The sequence below is a fragment of the Panthera uncia genome (genome assembly GCF_023721935.1).
Source record: "Panthera uncia isolate 11264 chromosome D3 unlocalized genomic scaffold, Puncia_PCG_1.0 HiC_scaffold_8, whole genome shotgun sequence".
Taxonomy (NCBI): Eukaryota; Metazoa; Chordata; class Mammalia; order Carnivora; family Felidae; genus Panthera; species Panthera uncia.
Window position 1 is genome coordinate 22,834,497 of NW_026057586.1, and position 13,905 is coordinate 22,848,401.

The following is a 13,905-nucleotide window of genomic DNA, read 5'->3' on the forward strand; positions in this document are numbered from 1 at the left end:
ACACACACACACACACACACACACACACACACACACACACACACACATTTACTGGAAATGATAGCCTTCTTCAGCAAGTGCCCATACCTGCATGGAGTCCCTAAAGGAAAATAAGAACAATGCCTGCCTGGGCAGACCAGCCACTTTCACCTCTGTTCAGTATTAAACTTGCCATATCAAGCTCACTTTCACACCATGCCTTTGGAGATTCACAATCATGAATCAACGGCCACCATCAAATGCAGGAGGAGGTACATATTTGCAAAGTATAACCTAAAGGGCACCACGTGTCCTCAGCTGGCTCCCTCTAGATTGAAATTTCCCCATGAGTAGATGGGCGTTCATATCCTTGTTTTGAGTTTCTTTTGGTTTTTAAAGGCTCCACACGTGACTGCAAATTCCATTGCAAAGTTGGCACTTTACATGAATTCCTTGAGGGCACAATCCTGTTATTCAAATCTTTGTACTCTTATGCGTGGGACATAAAATCATGTCCAGTGAAGTTCAGAAAATTATTCCATTTACAATTCTCTTTCAATTCTTCTGTCACATTAGGGAAAATTCTTGGTTTACTGCTTATTGTTACCATTTGTCCAACATGTGGCAATACCCTTTTTAATAAACTGAGAACAAATCTCAGGCAAAGAATGATGAGCAGGCCACAATACCCCTTTAAAATACAGTCTTCAAAATGACTTAGTTTTATGCTGGTTTTGCATTTAGGAGAGCAAAGCCTACATAGTCACTTGTACACTGATTACAGCGAGAATGCAAAGTGAGTTCATCTCAGACTGGGGAATGAGTCCTGTCGTCCAGGAAAAGATGTTTCTAGAGCTGAGTTCTAAGACACAAGGAACAGTAAGATGATGGAATGGTTGAAAGGGCATTCCAAGGGAAGAGAAAAATATGGGCAGAGGCATCAAGAGGTGGAGAGACAACCTATTTTGAAATTAGTTTACAATGAGGGGGCAAAGACTAAGCCAAAGATTATGAACTTTACCCTAAATACATAGGAAGTCAGTTCAGTGTTATAAGCAGGGTGAGTCATGATCAAATTTACCATTAAAAAAGATCAGTCAAGGAGCAATCTGGAAAGTGGACTAGAGGGGGAAGAATGAGTAGCTCAAGAATGGAGAGAGAAAATGCGTCATGGACAAGGAGGAAGTATGTGTCCAGAGGTGCATTTGTTCTTTATCACCCTTTCAATTCTTTGATGGCTATTCTGCCACGTTTTTCTCTATCTTCTTGCGTTTTGACGGTTTTTCTAGAAATGCATTCCTTTATCTAGGCTTTCCAATCAGTTAACATATAATTCCTCTCTATATTTGTGCCTTTATAAATCTGCTTTATGATTTTCAGGGTTTTTTTTAATTTGCTTGTTTCAGGTTTTTTTTTTTTTTTCAACTTGACCTGTTTCACCATAGGCCTGTTATATTTGGTTTCCAAAACAACATACTTTCTAAAAATCATCATGTTTTCCTGTTCTCTACTTCATTGATTTCCACCCTCATTTTTATTATTTCTTTTTGTTTCCTTAAATGTGCTTGATTTCTATTTTTCTGGCCTATTGAGTTAAACCTCATGTATCTCCAGCCTTTCTTGTTTTCTGATAATTATAGTCACAGCTATGTATTTCCTTCTTGGTGCTAAGAGCAGATCACACATTTTGAAATATACTGCTTTCATTTTATTTGGCTATAATAGTTTACAATTTCACATTTGATTCCCTTTTTTTAACTCATGAGTTGTTTAAAGGCACAATTATTATAGTTCTCACGCACATGGGAATAAACGTTTTCTTTTGTTATTAATTTCTAATTTTGTGGCATGGCAATCAAAGACCAGAATATGTATCCTACCGATTCTTTGAATTTACTGAAATTCCTCTGTGGCCTGCCACATCACTGGTTGTGAAGAATGGCTCATGTTTGCCAAAGAAGGAGTATGTTCCGTGCTTACTTGATCAAGTATGGTATCTGTGATCTTAAAGTTTTCGAAATGCTTGCCTTTTTTCTTTTAATGTAACAGCTTTATGGAGATAGAATTACATAGTATGAAATTCTCTTTTAAAGAGCACAATTCCATGGTTTTTAATTTATTCACAGAGGAATACAAATATCACCAAGCCAAGTGTATTTTTCCTTATACCCATTAGCAGCTGCTCCTCATTCCCTCCTACCTCCAGCCTCAGACAACCACTAATCTAATTTAAGTGTCTATGGATTTCCCTATTCTGGACATTTTATATAAATGAGATCATATAATAGGTCTTCTTTTGTCTCTGGATTCTTAGGATGTTTTTAAAGTTGATCCATGTTGTAGCATGCATCAGTATTTCATTTTTTTATTGCCAAATAATATTTCATTCTAGGAGTGTTCTGCATTTTGTTTACTCATTCATCAGTTGTTAGTGGGTTGTTTCTCTATTTTAGCTCTTTTGAATTATACTAGTATAAATATTCATGTACAAATTTTGTGTGGACATAGGCTTTTTTTCACTTTCTTGATATGTTGTTTGCAGCACAAAAGTTGTTTTGTTTTGTTTTGTTTTTAATAGCTTTGGTGTAATCTATTGTGTTTTCTTTTGTGGCTAGTGTTTTCAGCATTCTATCTTTAAACCAGCATCTAACCCAAGAATTACTCCTATGTTTTACAGAATTACTCCAAGGTTTTTTTTAGATTTAGCTCTCAAAACATTTTTTTAAAAATATGTGTTAGCTACAATTTTAAAATTAAACTTCTAAAGGAATTCTAAAAGTTTTAGGTTTACAGCAAGGTTGTGAAAATAACACTGAGAATTCCAGTGGACTCCACAACCAGTATCCATACTAGAAACATCTTACAGTATGGTACATTTGTTACAACCGACAAAGCAATGTTGATAATTATTAACTAAAGTCCATACACTAGTCCGATGCTTTAGTTTTTACAAAATGTCTTCTGTTGTTGTTCCAGGATCCTCCTACCCAGAATTCCACCTTACATATAGCCATCAAGTTCCCTCAGGCTTCTCATGGCTCTGAGAGTTTCTCAGACTTTCATTATTTTTGGTTACCAGAACCAGTTTTGAAAAGTACTTGTCAGCTATTTTGCAGAATGTTCCTCGGATCCAGGCTCAAAACTGTCAGCAGAGCCTGATGTGGGGCTCAAACCCATGAACCATGAGATCATGACCACAGCTGAAACTGGATGCTTAACCAACTGAGCCACCAAGGCGCACTTATGGTTCACTTTTGAAAGCTTACAGTTCTCCCTCCTTTCCTGGCTGATGTCTAAATATCTCTAATACCTATGTTTCTCTCTCTTACATGTTAAGAACCCTGACTGACTTTTATCTTTGTTCTCTAAAATTCACCTTGCCAGTTGTGACAGGACATTAAACTGTAGATTAGGTATTGTGGTTTTATATTTCCTTTTAATTACTGCTTATTAAAACAAATGATATTTATTAATATATTTATCCCTGCTTTCTATAATCATTGCTTATTCTTGATCTAATTTATATTCTCAGTATAGAATGCACTCTAAAAAAATTACCTTAGATGACATCTATGAGTATTAAGGTGAAAAGATTTTTATTTTACCCTATCATTTAAAGTACTATTTTCTGGATTATCTGGAATCAGCTCCTTCCCCTGCCCCCTAACACCACATGATCTCATTGTCTCATTGCTTTTGAGAAATCTTATGTCTTCTCTCATTCCTGTGGCTTTATAGGTGATTTTTCCTCTCTGGAAGCTTTCTGTGAAATTTCACTCTACTATGGCTAGATATGTGATTTTACTTCATTTGTTTATTGTGTGCTGTTTCACCCCTGAAACCTTTTTTAACCTAAGGTTATGTGCCTTCTTTTAGTTCTAGAAAATATGTTTTCTTCAAAGATTACCTTCCTACAAGGTCTTTTTAATATTTCCTTCTGGAATTCCTATTAAATGAAGGCTCGCATTCTAATTTGATCTTCTACATCTTTGAAATTTTTAAAAAAATACTTTCTGCCTATTTATGTCAGCCCCTTAATCTGGAAAATCTCAATATAATTTTCCAGTCCATTAATTAACTCTTTGTAGCTATTCTTCTACTTAAATTTTCTATTTAATCCTTTATTGAAATAATTACATCGTTTCACATCCAATATCTCTAACTAGTTCTTCTTTAAAAACATCTGTCCTTTTTTCATGTTTGCATTAAATCTCCTTATTTCCCTAAGGATATGTACTATGCTTATTCAAAGTTTCTGTTCATTATGCTCCATTAGCTCTGCTTTATCTACTATGTATATTTGTTATTGTATTGTCATACTCAAATATTTTGTGATTTTTTTAAAAAATTGTATTATCTTATCAATATTCCTTTTACAGGATCAGTACCCTCAAATTATAATCTCTCTTTCTGGGAAAGGTAAAGTTTAATCCTAGCCTAATTATTTTAGCTGTGATCTGGGGTCAGGAGAGCTCCACTGTAGGTAGACTGTCCACTAATATAATCTACCTCAACACTTCTATTCTTTTCTTAGATCCATGACATCGATTGTCACATCATCTCAGACTTTCATCCAGAGACATTCATCCTTTGTAACAGTTGTCTGGCCCATGCTGGAGATAAAACATGGGAGAATGGGTTCATAGTAAATTATCCAATTATTACATGTTTGTTGCCTATTTTCTCCATTTAGGCTGTAAATTCCTTGGGGTGGGAACTTTGTATTGTTGATAACTACCTCCAGCACTTAGAAGAATGCCCAGCATAGGACAGTCATTCCATAAATATCTGTTGGATGGATAAACATTGCAGTCAGCTACCTCCCCCAGCAGGACTCTGAGCTCATTTGATGGGACTCTTTAATGTCTAGTTTTTGTTACACTCTTCTTGACCATCCTACACATGGTAAAAAAAAGAAAAACAAAAACTAGAAAAAAAAAACTAATAATCCAAGGTAGGGCTTCAAGAGAGTATGTACAGGCATACCTCATTTTATTGAACTTCACTTTATTGTGCTTTGCATATACTGTGAGACTTTTTTTTTCAGTTTTGTTATACAAATTGAAGGTTTTTGGCAGCCCTACACTGAGCAAATCTACTGGTACAATTTTTCCAACAGCATTTACTCACTTTGTGTCTTTGTGTCACATACTGATATTTCTTGCAATATTTCATAACTTTTCTTTACTATTGTATTTGTTATGGCAATCTGTCATCAGTGATCTTTGATATTACTATTGCAATTGTTTGGGGGCATCAAAAATCATGCCCATGTAAAATGGCAAAGTTAAATGTTGTGTGCTCTCTGCTCCACCAACTAGCCCCTTCCCCCATCTCTCCTTCCCCACTCAGGCCTATTTCCTGAGACACAACAACATTAAAATTAAGCCAGTTAATAACCCTACAGTGAGCTCTAAGTGTTCAAGTGAAAGGAAGAGTCACAAGTCTCTCCCTTTAAATCAAAAGCTGGAAATGATCAAGCTTAGTGAGGAAGGCATGTCAAAAGGTAAGAGACCAAAAGGTAAGCCTCTTGTACCAATAGTTAGCCAAGTTGTGAATGCATAGGAAAAGTTCTTGAAGGAAATTAAAAGTGCTATTTCAGTGAAAAAAGGAATGATCAGAAAGCAATAAAGTCTTATGGCTTATATGGAGAAAGTCTTAGTGGTCTGGATAGAAAATCAAACCAGCCACAACATTCCTCTAATCCAGAGCAAGGCCCTCACTCTCTTCAATTCTAGGAAGGCTGAGAGAGGTGAGGAAGCTACAGAAGCTGCCTTTGAAGACAGAGCAGTTGATTCATGAGGTTTAAGGAAACAGGACATCTCCACAACATAAAAATACAGGGTAAAGCAGTAAGTAGTGGTACACAAGCTACAACAAGTTATCCAGAAGGTCTATTTAAGATCACTAATGGAGGTGCCTACATTAAACAACAGATTTTCAATGCAGACAAAACAGTCTTATATTGGAAGAAGATACCATCTAGAACTTTCAGCTAGAGAGGGGAAGTCAATGCCTGCTTTAAAAAACTGCAAAGAACATGCTCACTCATTCATTAGGGGCTAATGTAGCTGACAACCTAAGCTGCAATGAAGGCTCATTTACCATTCCCAAAATTCTAGGGGCCTTATTGTGCTAAGTCTATTCTGTCTGTGCTCTAAAATGCAACAATAAAGCCTGGATGACAGCACATCTGTTTACAACATGGTTTACTAAATATTTTAAGCCACTGTTGAGACCTACTGTTCAGAAAACAAGATTCTTTTCAAAATATTATTGCTCACTGACAGTGTACTTGGTCATCCAAGAGCTCTTATGGAGATGAACAAGATTAATTTCATTTTTATGCCTGCTAACAACATCCATTCTTCAGCTCATTGTTCAAGAATCTTTACTTTCAAGACTTATTATTTAAGAAATACATTTTGTAATGCTTTAGCTTCCTTAGACAGTGGTTCCTCTGATGGATCTGGGTAAAGTCCATTGAAAACCTTCTGGCATGGGAAAAGGTCAAAATATCAACATTAACAGGAGTTTGGAAGAAGTTGATTCCAACCATCATGGATGACTTGGAGGGAGTTCAAGACTTCAATGGAGGAAATATCTGCAAATGTGGTAGAAATAACAAGAGAACAGAATTAGAAGTGGAGCCTGAAGATGTGACTTAATTGCTACAATCTCGTGATAGAACTATTAAAGGATGAGGAGTCGCTTCTCTTATGGATGAGCAAAGAAAGTGGTTCCTTAAGATGGAAGTTATTCCTGGTGAAGACACTGTGAAGACTGTTGAAATGAAAACAAAGGATTTTGTTTGTTAGTTTGTTAGTTGATAAAGTAGTCACAGGATTTGAGAGGCCTGACCCCAATTTTGAAAGAAATTCTACTCTGGGTAAAATGCTATCAAATAGCATCACATGCTACAGAGAAATCATTTGTAAAAGAATCAATCAATGCAGCAAATTTCACTATTGTCTTTTTTTTCCTAGAAAAATTGCCACAGCTACCCAACCTTGAGCAACCACCACCCTGATCACTTAGTAGCCATCAACATCAAGGCAAGACCCTCCACCAACAAAAAGATTATAACTCACTGAAAGCTGAGATGATAGTTAGCATTCTTTAGCAATAAAGTATTTTTAATTAAGGTGAATACATATTTTAAGACATAATGCTATTGTACACCTAATTGGACTAAAGTATTGTGACTTTTACATGCACTAGGAAACAAAAAAAAAAATTATTTGATTCACGTCACTGTGATACTCACTTTATTGCATTGGTCTGTAACCAAACAAACCTGCAGTCTCTCTGAAGTATGTCTGTAGTTATTTACTCCATTCCCTTTCTATCTAGGGCTCTGGGAACTTGATAAATACCAGCCAAATTTTGGAGTTAGACTCACTATAGCCAAGGGAGTGCCCTTTCATGACTTCCAGCCTGGGCTTCCCAAGGCAACCTAAGAGAGAGGGGTAATGGTCCCTGAGATCTTCCACCCAGCCTATCCCTTGTGCTCCATATTGCCATTTCTTTTGCTTAAAAAGAAACACAGAGGGGCACCTGGGTGGTTTAGTCAGTTGAGTGTCCAGCTCTTGCTTTTGGCTCAGGTCATGGATCCCAGGATCATGGAATCGGGCCTTGAGTTGGGCTCCACACTGGGCATGGAGACTGCTTAAAATTCTATTTCTCTCTCTCCCTCTCCCTCTCCCTTTCCCTCTCTCTCCCTCTCCCTTTCCCTCCATCTTCCTCTCCTTCTCCCTTTCTCTCCATCTCCCTCTCCCTCCATCTCCCTCTCCCTTTCTCTCCATCTCCCTCTCCCTTTCTCTTCCTCCTCTTCCTCTCCCCATCTCCCTCTCCCTTTCTCTCCCTCTCCCTCCCTCTCCCCTCTCAGTCTCTCTCCATGGCTTGCTCCCTCTTAAAAAAAATCATACAAAAATATAAATAGAAACAAATAAACACAGATACTTTAAAACACCCTGAGATATTTCTACAGTTTTGTACCACTTGTTTTTAGAAGGTCCACAATTGCTCATGTGAACTATATCTTTTCTAGCATCTGTTAAGTTTCATGTGAAAGACAGTCAGCAGCTAGTGCTTAGTTTGCCTTTACAAAGAACCAATTCCAAAATCTATTTTTGATATAAATTTAAGTAGTGAATTTATTTCAATTAAAAATACTAAGTTATTTTTGAGGTAATATGGCAGAAATTGTGGAGGTAGTATAAAAGTTTATGAACCTATGACAGATAGTATAAATACGTTAAGTAAATAGATAATCCCTTGAACACAGCAGGTACTCAATAAGAAATTGTTGCACGAATGGAACAATGCTTTATCAACTTATATAAACTCACACCTCATTGTAGTTCTTGTTCCTGAAGAGATGCATCAGGGAAAGTCAGGAAGGAATAAAGAGCACAGAAGAGGGGATATAGTTAGAGACAAACTTTTCCAATCTTACCATTTTGTTAAAAGCTCTAACAAGCTAAAGCCAAGGAGAATTCGGATTCTTGATCAATCTTTTTCATTGACCAGGGAAGCACAAAGCAAATATAAAGATCCCAGAATTGGACAGGAGCAAGGTCCCCAACACACAGAGCAACCTGTTGAGGGACCTCGGTCTTACGGCTAGCACATCCAATTTCTATGATACGGTTATCCTTTCTCTGTAATAAACGTGGATCTGAAAGAGGTGGTAGGGGGAGGACACTAGAAATTAGAGGTGGCTTAAAATTTCTAGATTTCTCATACATGGAATATGATAAATGGATGACCATTTGGAGTCAAGCAGGAAATGAAAGGGAAAAGTCTTGGTGCTACCAATGAACTCAGGAATCCTGCAGGTAACCAGATATTTGGAGCTGGATCCTAGCTTCACCATACTAGTTTTCTTATTTAAGCAAAAATCTGTTCAGAAAATTACATTTTAAAATCCCCTAAACAATCAATCTAAGCATACTGGAAGTTCTAAAGACCAGAAAGCATTCTACCTCCAGAATACCATCTCTCACTCTGCACGATCTTTTTTTTTCTTTTCATTTATTTATTTATTTATTTATTTATTTATTTATTTATTTATTTTGATAAATTCATGCTTCTCACTGGTTGTATGCTTGAGCATAGTCTCTAACTCTGTAACTCTGTGTCATTAAGAATACCATACTAAATGATGGTGTATATCAGCCACCTAAATTTGGCAAGTGACCTAGCTTCAGGTGGATACAGCAATAGACTAGTATCAGAAATTTGGCTTTCTAGCTCTGTGACCTTGGACAATTCATATATCTGAATCTCCATAAAACAATCAGTAAAGGAAGGTAGATTATAAATAGGTAACCTCTGAGGCCCCTTTCAGTTTTGACATTTTTGCTTATCTGTATCAGTGTTTCTATCGCATGAATTTCACCATTAAAAGGACTAGTTTGAAGAAGAGGCAAAAGATTTCTTGGATATTTTATATATTGCCAAGACTGGGAGTTTTGTACTGGTTCTGAAGCCTCATCCCTTCCCAGAGACCTTGTGCTCCCTACATCTAAGTAGACCTCTTGACCCACTGTTGTTGCAGTCAAATAAATAACAGATATGGACACACGCAAACACATACACACAGTGTCTCAGCAGCCCACTGCCTTAAGGAAACATGGACTTTGATAGCTGAGTTTTTCCAGACAGGATTGAACTCTAGGAAATCTGTGAGGCAGTATGGAAATAACTCCATCTTAGTTGAGCAGATTGAGAACAGCTTTTTATGGAAAAACAGACACAGCTGAACAAAATCTTGGAAATTTATTTGTTGTGGGCAGCACTGAAGGTAACACTTTCCTGAATGGATTCGAGGGAAAGGGTCAGCTAAACCACACACACACACACACACACACACACACACACACACACACAAACACGATTAACATTAACCCTTGAATAACTAAAATACAATCTCCAGAACTGATCCTGAAAAACTGAAAGCTTGCTGGGAAATTTCTGCTACATTAAGAGCTTTTTCTTTCCTGCCAATATAAGAAAGATCACAGTCTTAGTCCTAACCTTGAAGTCAAGGAGAGTACTGTCCCTCCTTTACATGCATAACCAATTAAGCTGTCAATTCCAAATTTAGATAGAGGTTTGAAATAGGCTTAGAGTTAAAAGGATGGGGTTATTGAGTAACATTTCCACTCACCACCTTATGTTTTAGAAAGCTGACAGTTCCATGATCAACCTGGCATTGTGTTAAATGAGTTAGAAAGCTGAATTAGGCAGGAATGGGAAGCTAAGCTGATAGTCTTCTTTTGGTATCATAAGCTAAATAGATGGCCGAAAGTAGCAAGGCAGCTCTGGCAAAAAACAATCAGAACCTGTAAACCTCTTCTGATTTAAAGACTGGTAGTTTTCTTAGTGGAGAGATTATGATAACAGATAAATAACGACTCTTGTTGGAAAAGTTATATCATATAGACAAGACCATGGGCCTTGGAAACTAGTCTTTAATCCAGGCTCTTTCATGTATGGGTTTTGTACACTACAACAACTAAACTTCTCTTTAACTGTACAATGTGGATGGTAACACCTACATTCTATATACTATGGTTTTAAGAATCAAAAATAATGTGAGTCAGTTGCTCAGTGCCACACAGCTGTGAGATTCAAATTCCACAGCCAATGTTTTTGTAGTTTAATTGAAAATACAAATCAAGATTTTATAAACTTATATTCAAGGAGAGTCTCTTATTTAAAAAAATAATCAGGATACAAATCATTTTATAAAGTAAATAATTTTGCTGAAATGTAGCCAGTGGCTTGTTCAAGTGTGGATTTTTAGAAGTGTGATTTTCTTAAAAGAGGTGCACACACCATGATTCAAATAATTGATGTCCTGAGTCTTTTCTGCATGAGAGACAACTTGACCTGGTGATCAACAGGATAGGACCACCTTTCAAAAAGGTTTCAACAAATGGCTCCTCCAGAGTAGGAATTACTTACTCTCATGCTGGGGGCAGGGGAGGAAGGATGGTGTTATCTCTGGTTTTTTCTCCAAAAAGGACTTTAAAAATGTCAAATCTTCTGTGGTATATTTCCTGAACACTTCTCTACCCCAATAAATTGCTCCTTTTTCTATGTTCTCAAAGTGCTTATGCCACTATATCTATGACAAATACCAAGGAAAGCTAATGTTTCTTAAATACTTGTTATGTGCCAGGCACTATTCAAAGGGCTTGACACGCAATTCACCATTTAATCCTCTCTATACACCTAAGAGGTAGGCAAACATGACTGCCTTAAAACTAAGGCATGAGAAGCAGCTAAGGCATTTGTCTAGCATTTTATAACTGGTGAATTGTACAGCCAGGTCTGAACACAGCTTGTTTGTTTCTGTAGTCTATTGTCATAGCCATGTCAAGCTGTGTTGCTTCCTTGGGCTACATATTTGAGAATCAATCCACTGCAACCTTTATCTTTTGTGTGTTTTTGTGGTTGAGGTGGAATCCGGAAAAGAAGGTGATCCTGACAAGGCAGAAATAGTCATTAAGAAAAGCAGAGGGTAGCCAGAGAAAACATTTTTCCCCTCTAAGGTTTTTTAAAAGGCTACACTGGAACAAGAACACAAGTCTAGAATGCCAGTATGCTGATAAATTGCTTACCAATGTTGAACACATTTTTCAACAATTGCACCTCCATACCTTCGCTAGCAAAGAAAACACAAGTCCTTTAACACTGCACATCTATCCTAAAAAGAGGACTGATGAGAGAATGCCCTATCCAGACCCCCACATACATCCTACTTATTAAGACAACTTAAGGCCCCTTACGGATTTGTTCCTACTTACTTTTTCTGCCTCACATTTTCCCTTTTAAATTCTACACTCCAGTCCTATTCAAATAGACTCATTTACCTGAAAATGATCCAGTCTCTTCCCCTGCAGGTCAGGATGTCTGCCCTTCACTCCCTCTGTAGATAGCACCTCACTGTCAGCCTCAGTCCTGCTCTTCATTCACGTGACTACTTGAACATCTTTGCACAGAAGCTCTTTCCTGACTCCCCTGCCCAGGTTTGAGGGTTTGCCTCTGGTTGCATAACACTCTGGTTCCCACGGATCCCCTGGTGCCTGGTCTCCTGCCTAGAGGGTACATGTTAAGAGCACATACTTCAGAGTCGGAATCTCAGTCCCACCACCTGCTAGCCACAGAATTTGGGGCAAGTTATTTCTATTCTCTGAGCCTCACTTTTTCATTTATATAATGAAAATAGTAAGGGCACTTCTAGTTTGGTGGTGAGGATCAAAGTTAATGAAAGTAAAAGGTTAAGAACAGTGACTGGCACCAAGTAAACTGCTTGTTTCTTATTAGTAATGGGTTTTCCATGAAGGCCTATCAATTCAATCCAAATAGCTGGAAACCAAGGTCAGAATATATGGTCACCTTGGGCTATTTTATCACTTTAGGGAAATTTAGAGACTGTGGTTCTTAGATGTCAGTTCTAATCACTGATCTCAGGGTGATGCCAGGACATAATGCCCTTGCTAGGGGACATTTAAAAGGACCCACCATGAAACACCACTATGCCTATTCCTTCTTTTCCTGGCTGAGTTGCTTTCTCCCCTGAACTCTGGGTCTCAAATACCATATCAGCATTTTCTCTGATGACAGCATTACAAGTTTTGGGATACTGCTCCTTGGGGCATCATTGGCTACTTCTGGTAAACAGTGCTCAGTGTGTTTGCTTTTGGTCTGCTTTTGGTCTGCTTCTTTTGGTCTGCAAAGAAGCCCGGGAGGAGTTGGGTTTGAGGCCCTGGGACATTTCATGGAAAGATGCAGGGGTGGGGTATTAGCCCATATTAAAGTTGTAGAGCATTTACTTTTTCTCCCATAAACTTTCTGGATGGCCCTCTCCCTCTGAGCACTACTCTTCACTATCATCAGTTACTGGTAACCAAAGCCCCCTTGGAGTGCTGCCTCCTGGCCACTCCAGACCTTCAGGCTGCTGAGGGAGGGTAGGGCTGGGGCAGAGTCTTCCTTCTGGGACATCTCCCCATGTTCTATGCCCCACTCCCACAAACTGACCTTATGTAATAGGCCCACTTGTATGTGCCTCTGCTCCTGGATCCTCAGTGCTTTGGCTATTGTGTGTGCATTTGACCTCTCCCTCCTAAATAGTATAATTGCTTACTTGAGATAGGTTTTTAAAGAAAGAGGAAATAGCACTGAATTGGGGGCTAAGAAACTAAAATCCTTTTAAGTTCTATTTTTCTATTGCCTTGTGATCATCAGGAAATCACTCCACTGTTTATGTACTCAGCTTTCTAGTTTGTAAGAATTAGCAAATTGAATAATTTCTTTCTTGAAATTTGCTTTGAAAATTTAGAATTATGGTGAAAACTTAAGGCTCTGGGAAGGCTTGATAGGTAGGTATTCTGGGACAGAACTTCTGCAGAACCCTTGATCATCCTATCAGCATCTCTCAAGAACTGGATCAATGCACAGATCTTGAACTTATGTTGTAGAGAAAGGTGTCTTGTAAGGCTGAGTCAGATCGTCCTTATCACCTAAACAGGGTCCCCAAGAGCCTGGGACAAGCAGAAAGAATATAACCACAGGTTTACTCCAATTTTCCTGCTGAAGTAACTCCAATATATTTTGTACTTCAGAAGGTCTGGAATGCAAATTAAATTAGCCTGTTGCAAGGCTGAAAGTTTTTTCATGTTTCATACTTTATCTTCAAACATATATAAATTTCATAATTTGATCCAGATTTATTGTAATATCTGCATGTATTTAACATAAAGTAAAATTAATGCTCCAAAATTATGCATTAAGTTTGCTTCCCTGGGGGCACCTGGGTAACTCAGTTAAGAGACCAACTCTTGATTTCAGGTCAGGTCATGATCTCAAGGTTGTGAGATCAAGCCCTACACTGGGCTCTGCACTGAGCATGGA